This window comes from Hibiscus syriacus, unplaced genomic scaffold (assembly GCF_006381635.1).
Source record: "Hibiscus syriacus cultivar Baekdansim isolate YM2019G1 unplaced genomic scaffold, ASM638163v2 tig00111635_pilon, whole genome shotgun sequence".
Lineage (NCBI taxonomy): Eukaryota > Viridiplantae > Streptophyta > Magnoliopsida > Malvales > Malvaceae > Hibiscus > Hibiscus syriacus.
Window position 1 is genome coordinate 247637 of NW_024063141.1, and position 10554 is coordinate 258190.

General features: G+C 31.5%; 1 long non-coding RNA gene and 1 pseudogene across 1 annotated transcript; both read right to left on the reverse strand.

Moving 5' to 3' along the window:
• The window catches only part of LOC120166349, a 40229-nt pseudogene extending 35470 nt beyond the window's left edge, over positions 1-4759 (reverse strand).
• A 1046-nt stretch (positions 4760-5805) lies between these two features.
• Positions 5806-8407, reverse strand: LOC120166340. Its single transcript, XR_005519922.1, has 3 exons — positions 6968-8407; positions 6533-6638; positions 5806-6441 (listed from the first exon to the last, which is right to left on the reverse strand). It is a non-coding gene; the product is annotated as an uncharacterized LOC120166340 (long non-coding RNA).
• Positions 8408-10554: the final 2147 nt, after the last annotated feature.

The following is a 10554-nucleotide window of genomic DNA, read 5'->3' on the forward strand; positions in this document are numbered from 1 at the left end:
GTACATATTTAGGTATGTACAATAACTACAAGTATATTATCATTTTAAATTCGCAGTACACTGTTAAAAAAATTGAAACATAAATTACATAAGTTTTAAAAAAAGTATCGATCCTTTTTATAAAAAGTATGGACACTTTCAATAAAATAGGTAAACATATGATGTAATAGGTAGCCCTTATATAATGTAATAGGTATCGTTTATATAATGTAATAGGTAGTGGTTATATTGTAAAGTGTCTATCCTTTTTATAAAAGTGTCCATACTTTTTTCACTGTGGAAAACATTAATTTAAGGTTATCTTTTGAGTGAGTTTTAAGATATTAATTTAGTAATTATAGGCGTCTAATGATTTATTTTTTACGTTACGGTATATATTATTAAATTAAAAATTCTAAATAATATTTTATAAAATATAAAAACAATCAAATAATTTTTTGTGCAAATGAAATTATTAAATCAATATTGTAGGTGGAAAACATGAAACACTGTTAAAAAAATTGAAACATAAATTACATAAGTTTTAAAAAAAGTATCGATCCTTTTTATAAAAAGTATGGACACTTTCAATATAATAGGTAAACATATGATGTAATAGGTAGCCCTTATATAATGTAATAGGTATCGTTTATATAATGTAATAGGTAATGGTTATATTGTAAAGTGTCTATCCTTTTTATAAAAGTGTCCATACTTTTTTCACTGTGTAAAACATTAATTTAAGGTTATCTTTTGAGTGAGTTTTAAGATATTAATTTAGTAATTATAGGCGTCTAATGATTTATTTTTACGTTACGGTATATATTATTATTAAATTAAAAATTCTAAATAATATTTTATAAAATATAAAAACAATCAAATAATTTTTTGTGCAAATGAAATTATTAAATCAATATTGTAGGTGGAAAACATGAAACACTGTTAAAAAATTGAAACATAAATTACATAAGTTTAAAAAAAGTATCGATCCTTTTTATAAAAAGTATGGACACTTTCAATATAATAGGTAAACATATGATGTAATAGGTAGCCCTTATATAATGTAATAGGTATCGTTTATATAATGTAATAGGTATCTATCTCGCATGTGAGTACTTTATTCCAACCATGTGACAAGTGTGACAACTCCATCAACTCACAACTCAGCTTTGAACTCAATCAATATTGTCTTTTAGCTTGATGGTTCATAAAGCATGTTACTTGAACAGTATGAATCAATTATGCAATTTTCATGTTCAATTTAACACTGCATTTCAAATTCATTTCATATGTAATTGGAGTTTGAATTTAAATTTCAATTTGAGTTTGAATTTCAATATATATTTCGGCTCCACTATAAATATTAGCCCAAGCCAATATGCATGTTATCATTGATTATTCCTAATTTCCATTATTTTTTTTCCAACGTATAAACGCGAGGGAAATCCCGACCATTTTATTTTTTGGTCAACTTTAAAGCGTCAGAAACGTTTCGGGCGTATGATCTGGGTGGTATACAAGAAATGTAACAAATAGCAACTAAAATCATAAGTTGAGTACCACCCAAATCATAAGTCTGAAATACTTCCGATGCTCATCAAAATCCAAAGCTCATATGGTGCCAAGCAAAAGGAAATCAAAATCCAAATCTCATATGATGCCAAGCAATAGGTAGTGGTTATATTGTAAAGTGTCTATCCTTTTTATAAAAGTGTCCATACTTTTTTCACTGTGGAAAACATTAATTTAAGGTTATCTTTTGAGTGAGTTTTAAGATATTAATTTAGTAATTATAGGCGTCTAATGATTTATTTTTTACGTTACGGTATATATTATTATTAAATTAAAAATTCTAAATAATATTTTATAAAATATCAAAACAATCAAATAATTTTTTGTGCAAATGAAATTATTAAATCAATATTGTAGGTGGAAAACATGAAACACTGTTAAAGTATCGATCCTTTTTATAAAAAGTATGGACACTTTCAATATAATATAATGTAATAGGTAAATTTGCAATGCTATCGGTATAAATATACCGGTTTACTTATAAAATAGGTAAATATAAGCGCTACCTATTACATTATATAAGCGCTACCTAGTATGTTATTGTACTTTATAATATTTCCGGTTAAATAATATAACATAACCGGTCTAAATTTTAACCGGTCACTTGTTTAACCGGTCACGCCGTATATTAACCGTTTTTTAGGCGCCGCACCGCAGAACGACCCATCAGACTTAGAGATTGCATAGTACATATTAAAAAAGTAGTACACTTGCAAAAGAAATTCAACAGGTCCTACCATTCACCTCGTAAAAGAAAATAAACAGAATGCAATTAAAACAAATATGTTGAGATATCAACCACCAGCATGCTAATCCACCTGCTAAAGGGCTAAAGGCCTTATCAAAGGTACTTGTAGGCAACATTACCATAGGTAGGAAAAAGAAAATCTAATGCTAAAAGCCAGAAATAGGACATATCTGATGAAGGAAAGAATAAATTGACCTTCTTATCTAGTCGCCAGTTAGTTGGGTGCCTCCAACAAATTGCTTTCCCTGGTTTGTCCTTCAAATGAATCACTGCATCCGACCATGGGGAGCATTTATCATGGGATGCCATCTACAACATAAACATCGCCATTGTAATCTCTGTCTGCAAACGAAGCATACCTATCCATTGAAAAAGCCAAGTAGATAAGCAAACTGAAAGTAATAATCATGAGCATGTTTCAGAAAAGACATCTGCAATCTTCACATATATCACAATCATCACATATATCACAATCATTACCAAGAAATAATAACAAAAATGAGGGGTCAGAACTTGAAACTTTTTGGATACCAAGTCAAACCTAATACAAGGTGACTTAAATTTCTGCAAAGGACATCTCAAATTATATCTTTACCAAGACATTTGAGCAATAAGCCCAACTTATTATAGCATAAGATTATTTTAACCAGTGTTGTAAGAACAGAACTAGACCAGCCAGTTGAAATGAGAACAAGTAGACCATCTGGTCCAGAATATACCATCCAACCAAAAACCTTCAAACCGGCTAAGAACCAGTTCAACTGGCAAAATTTAAGTAAAAACCGGAAAATCACTTTTTAACTTATTTTTTAAATTTCTTTTAGTGAAAAGATTGTTGTATCTGATGAGATTTGGACATTTAATCCTTTAACCTATATTAAAATTGATACCATTTTAGTAAATACAGATTTTTATTAAATATCTGTTATTTAATACTTATTATTAAAATTGCATATGTAAAATTTGAATAAACATTTTAGTTAGATCAGTTCATTGATTTGACCTCCAGCCCAATTTTTGAAAATATTGATTTTAACATCATAAAATCTAGATTTTAGGAAGGAAAGTACTCATTCAAAAGAAATCGACACATCTTGGTAATCATCACTAGGGGAAAAAGAAACAGGCGGACTTTTATCAAACAACAATAACATAGATTAAGTACTAAGACAGATGTAAAGGTAAATGCACAGAACCAAAACCTAAACCATGAAAAAAAAAAGTTGTACCAGTACTCCCATCCTGGCAAAAAAAAAACTATAATTTGCAAATGCGCAAACCTATGCATGTGCATATCTAGGAATATCTACCCACCACCCTTTTCCCCTCTCTACTATGCAAATGACCAACCAAAGAACAAGAGCAAGAATGCAAAAAGTAAATTAGTAGATTCAGATATTACATGCTGTGGACACTGTTTTTTTTTTTATTGGACATCCTAAGACTTTCTTCAGCACATGTTTTGTGATAAACTCCTTGACAAACACGAACTGTACATAGGACCTCCTCCCCTGGATAGATATGCTTATGGCAATCGAGACATTCAACCTGAGATTAAATTTCAAAATGAAAAAAAAGTAAACAAATAGTCAAATATCAACAAGCTTATAATCTTGAGGATATTAGATTCACAATATGAAAACATATGTACACATTAAAGCACAATCATCATTTGTGAAAATGTGGGGGTGAATGGTTAAGACAGACACTTAGAATTGTAGCGATATCTTAAACTAGATTTTATATAACAATTATCTAATTAAATTAAAAAAAACATAAACAAACAAATCCCACACTACACAATTTTTTAAGAAATGAACGTGACCTGTGTAATTGAACTGCCGATTTCTCCAAGCAATAAAATGTAAATACAAGAACAACTTATTGTCGATCCAGCTCAGTTGATAGAGCTCGTGGATCGAATCCCACGGTGGGCTATTCATAATTGTGGAAGTCTTCCACGGGCCTACTACCCTACCTCCCTTACCCCCGAGAGTAGGATGAGCAAATTTTTTTATTAATTGATTCATGTACCTTAATACATTTGAACTGCCAATTCCAATACACCAGCTGATTGATTGTCAAGGAAAATAAAGAATCAACAAAGAAGAAAGATCCGTACCAATCTCTTAGCCCCTAGAAGAAATGGAAGAAAATAACAAGACTGGGGGAGACCAGATTCCATCTTCCTCTGAACCCAATCTCTCAAATAATCCTCCAGTACCTTACCATTAGGCCCCTTCTTCACTTTCTTCAAAACTTTAATTCCATTACAATTGCAGGCCACGCGTTTTTGGACCAAACTCTGGTCCCACTTGCCGTTTACAGCTACGGTTTTGAGAGTGGCAGCGTCAAAAGCATCGAGAGAATCGGTAGAGTCAACAGAAAGAGGCCTCAAGTTAGGGCAATGAGATAGAGAGAGAGAGATGAAGACTGAGAAAGATATCCAAGGTCCGGCATCTTTCAGTAAAAAGAATATTTTAAAAAAAAAGTTCAAGAAAATGAAAACCCTGGATTTTTATGATAGGGGAATAAAGAAAGGGGAAAATTAAAATTTGGGCGGGAAAAGTAATTTAGAAAAGGGGAGAAACAATGAAATGGGAAAAGCAGTACCCTATGATATGACGGATTTACGAGACTGCCAAATTTGGATTTTTTGTATTGTATTAAATTTCTAAAACAAAATGTCTTTTTTAATTGTCCTTCCTGTCCTCAAATTTCGTTTTAGTAATGCGGATTGACTCAAATTATATATCTAATTTTAATAAGTGAATATCTTAACATAGATTTATATATATATATATATATATATATATAAAAGGATTTGAACTTTATTGTTTAAAGTAAAATATTTTAATTTGAAGTATATTTTTATTAAAAAAAATCAAATTTTTAGTATAAACTAAATATTTTAGATTGAAAATTTGAAGATTTTTAATAATATCAACTAATATTTTAAACACTTCTAAATCCTTATTTAATTCTAAAATAAAAAATAATTTTCTTTTAATTTATTAAACATTTTAAATTTTTTCCGACAAACTAATTGTCATTAATTTTTAGGATAAATTATGTATTTAGTACCTAAATTATCGATTTTAGTTTGTTCTAACACCTAAACTTTCAAAAAAAATTAAAATCATACATAATATTTAATTTTCATCTAATTTTAGTACTCGCCATTAAAATTAGTGACTAAACTACAAGTTTTGGTATATTTTAGTACCTAAACTTTCAAAAAAAATTCAAAACTTAATGTTAAATTTTGAATGGGTTTCAAAATAAAACGTAAAAATAAATTTTTAACAGCAATGTACTAAAATGAAACAAAAATTAAATTTTAGGTATGATTTAAAAAAAATGAAAATTTATGTATTAAAATAGGCCAAAATTGATAGTTCAGGTACTAAGTGTATAATTTACCCTATTTTTTACTATAACTTCATCCCATGAAAATTTAAGTAAAAGATTTTTTGAAAAAAAACACATGTCATAGATGCACATTTATTTCATGAAATTACATAACATATAATTATTATTAAAATACTTTCGATAATCAACCCCAACTAAATATCTAGTTCTGAACCTACTCCCGAGTCGATCCCTTGAACAGTTGGAAAATAGCGATGATCTCATTCATGAATCATCGACCTCGACATTTTGCACAAAACTAGAGCAGCTTCCGCTTACAAGAAAGCATATAGACCACATTCAATTTGACTAAACTCATAAACTGTACCTTCTGCATTCCCCCATATCATATTTGATCCATCAAGAGGTTGTTTTGGGTTCCATGCCTAACTTCCCATGAAGGCAGCATTGTGGGTTCCATGCCTAACTTCCCATGAAGGCAGCATTGTGAGACCCTCTCAGAGCCAAAAACGGCTGCCACTTGCTGGGTGGGGTGATGCAAGTATCACTGAGGCACAAGCTCTTACAGCAGGTATTCAATTAGCAGTCGAATCGAATGAGCTCCTCGAGTAATTGTCAGAATTGATTCTATTAATCTTGTGCACTACTTAGTGCATCGTCGCCTTGATCTACCTGGTAGAAGCAAAACGGCTGCTGGATGACAACACCCACATCCGAATCCATTATGTCAGCCGCACGGTCAATGCATTTTTGGCTAATACAATAAAGTCCTTCAAAAGAAAAGAAAAACTTTAAAATTCTCCTCACACTGTTATTCCTAAATTTTGATTCAATGTCATCCATCCTTTCTTTCAGCATTACCTCGCATGACATATTGTGCAAATATGCGTTACCACCCATCAGCTCTTAGTGATGCTTTATAGAGGCCATATGTGAAGATAAGCACTTGTTCATGACCAAAGTTCAGCTGCACTAGAAAGATCCACTTCAGCTGAAGAGGGGCAGCCTACTTGTATTCTTTGTGTTGTTTGCATACTTTTGATTTTGTGTTTTTTTTCAATAGCTTGAGAAATAAGAAATCCATCCGAAAAACATATTCAATCCGTGACTAGTTTCCTTGTTCACCAACAAGGAATACCAAACTATCAAATATATAAACAATCACATTTTACAATTTCACATATCTAAACTTCACAGTATCTGCACATTGAATCCCTTACTATATATAAGTGAAAACAAATGCTAAACTTCTGAATGCAAGAGTCATCAATTAGTTCGAGAAACTTATTGAAATACCTCAATCGCAGCCATGGAAGAACGGGCGTATTTGTGCAGCAAGTGCAACAACCATGATGAAAGTTGATACATCCTCTTATACATCTAAATCATTTCCAAACATTTAGTTCAGCAATGCCTCAGGTACCCCACCACCTTCAAGCCTTATCCTGATCCCAGATATGTAAGAAATGACCCTTACTTTTAGCTTCATAAGAGTTCACTTGCGCCTTAAACAAAGGAATGGATACAATACAAACATATATATGTGCATATACTAGTTCATTACCGATGAACTCGATAAAAAATGTGAAACGATATTCTTAAATTGCTGTGAGTATATTCTCCACATTCTTGAGGTAAAACCACATGGTATCAACAAGAAAATAGCTAAGAACCTGCTGAAGTCTAACCTATCACCATAAAGGTCTCTGTCATAAACCTTGCATCATCGATTACTCGGGCACCCTTTCTATTTCTGTTCATCGTCACTTTACCAATAGAACAATGTGAAACAAATCATTTCAAATATCCTAAACCTGTTCGCAATGCTTAATTGGTAAAGGCAGTAAGGTGACTCAAAATGCAGCTAGGTTAATTTGTCACATATGCAATGGCTCAAAATTTAAGCGACTCGTGTACTCAGACATAACTAGCAAGAGAAGGGAAGCTAAATTTGTTGTATTTCCAGAAATTAAAATGCGATCAAAGTGCCAAATTATCGGCTGATTATTATTTGCAATTGCAAGAACATAATGATCGAATCCAAGGAAAACTTGCAATTAATCAGAAACATGAGTACCCTTGCGGAAATCATGCCCATAACCAAAATCACACAGCAAGTGACAAAAACAGAAAGAATCTCAAATCAATGATGTATCGGATACTAATCTGAATGGGGATTGCATTCTTCGGAGTAGAAATGATTCTTCTCAATCAAGGTTCTAACCATCTGATGAGTGAAGGCTGGATCATTGGGGTCGTTGGGTTTGGACTCATCAGCTGATTCCAAAGTACGCGGTCGCGTGCAACAAAAGCCGCCGCAAAAGCCACCACTGGAAACAACCCTTTTACCTGAAGAAGAAGAAGAAGAAGAAGAAGAAGAAGAAGGCGGGTTTGCTCTGGTTTTTGTTCGTTTCTTCCTCCTAAATTTTGTAAATGGGAACAGGAGAATCTGATTTAACTGTAACCCCATGAAATCCCTTTTACAAGTACGCCCATCAAAATCGATTCTTCTAGAGTTGGACACCTATCACAGTCGTCTTCATCGTCACCAACTCCGGCACTATAGGATAAAGCTATATAAGAACGTAATCGCTTCACGGGATAGGAGCGAAAAAAGGAAGAGATATCAAAGACGGTAGTCTAACAAGGGAAGAAGATAGAAATCCGTACAAGCAACATCCATGGAAGCCTATTGGCCTTACGATGAAAATATAATTAAAAAAAAGTGAAGGATTTCGTAATTCAGATGAATAACCTGAGATCGCATAAAAAGGATTTTCAACTTTCGAAAATAAAAGGAATAGGTTTGTTTCGAGGGGTGGCAAACGGGCGGTGAGGATAATTCCTCTCTATCTTCCTACGCATTTAATATTTTTAAATTTATTCCTCGCTCATCATCTATAATAGGTAAAAAAATTTAAATTCACATTTATCTACGCGTTATATTTTTAAATTCATCTTCACATCTACTAATCAATTGAAGACATATTCGATTAGATTCGTTTGACTGTAACCTTAAGTTATACATAAACAATAAATATAAAATAAATATGTCAATTAAGAAATATAATAAAATAAACCAATGATTATCTGAGTTAAGTGTTAACATAGATTTTAAAGTACATAAAACACCATAATAAAAGACATAATTAAAGCCTAGAAACATAAATTTATAATATTCCAAAATTTAATAGGTATTTAGTGTGCGGGCAGATGCGGGAAAGGTAAGGTCTCAAACCCATCACCCGCCAACTACCCGCGACGGGTACCATTTTCTAAATCCACACCAGCCCACTATCCACTAAAATTATACCTATCTCCGTCCCAATTGAAGCAAGTACGGTACGAAATCCACAAAATTATACCCATTTGACATCCCTATTTTCTTCAGCATAAATTGTTTTGTTAATGGGATTTGCTTGCCTGACGGTGCATAGTTCCGAAAGAGTCACTGACAAATTAAAAGCCTTCAGAATTTTACGAACAAACCACTAATTGATTTTGACATATTCTAATGAGATTTAAAAAAATGGAAAATTTAAGATTATCAATTATTAATCTTATAATAATCTCAAAATCAACTAATTCTTCTTATTCTTTGAGGAATATCAACTCATTCTTAGTAACAAAAAGATTGTAAAAAAATTATTAAGAATATGTTAATTTATTTGGGTAAACTATTCATTTAGTACTTAACATATCAGTTTTGGTCCGTTTTAATACTTAAACTTTCAATTTTTTCAAAACCATACATAATGTTTAGTTTTTATTTCATTTTAGTACCAAACCGTTAAAAACTTAACGCGTTTAATACATAAACTATTAGTTTTGATCCGTTTTAGCACCTAAACTTTCATTTTTCAAAACTTAACGTTAAATTTTGAACTGAGTACTAAAATGAATCAAAAACTAAAGTTTTTAACAGTGAAGGTATTAAAATGAAACAAAAACTAAACTTTATGTATGATTTTGAAAAAAATTAAAAAAAATATATACTAAATAGATCAAAACTGATAATTTAGATATTAAATGCGTAATGCAACCAATTTATTTTAATCAAATGCTTATGTTTATGATATATATATATATATATATATATATAAAACAACATTTTAAATGCATTTTGTTTCGAAACTTTTCACCCATAAATTGTTTTAACGGTTTGATTTTTTTCAACGAAACTTTCATAAAAGTTTCGAAACTTTCAAGAACAATGTGTTTAAAAGTTTTGATACTTTCATAAAGTTTCGAAAATGCATGTGCAGGTGGCATTTATTGCATGCTTTTAAAGCTTCTCAACGGCTATAACTCATCTCCAACGGTCATAAACGGCTAGTAACTCATTCCACATAATAAAAACACTCCAAGAACACTTGAGGAAGGTTACTACACCTATCCAAACTTAGACATCAAGAGAAAAGAGTTTTTATTCCTATTTCCTTCATTTTTCTCTTGTACATAAGTGTATAGAGCTTAATTGAATATCTTTTGTTTTTATTCGTGTGAGCTTAAATCTTTGTAAACACCTACCTTGTGATATTTTTTGTTTACATTTCTTATCATTTGTAAAAGATGAGTGGTTATAGATTAACCTTGAAAAACTAGAGAGTTGTAAAGGTTACTCTTGAGCCTAGAAAAAGAAAGAATTTGTTGAAATCCTTAGTGTGGAGCTAAGGTGGTGGATGTAGACTTTGATTGAGAAAGTCTAGCCACTATAAATCTTGTATCAAATCCTTGTCGTTTATTGTTTCCATACCAAAGATTTTTAAATGACAATTCACCCCCTCTTGGCGATTTTCAGTTGATCGATCGAGCCCAACAATTGGTATCAGATCGGGTCACAATTGATGGTTTAACAACATTGTGAAGATCCTAGAAAATAT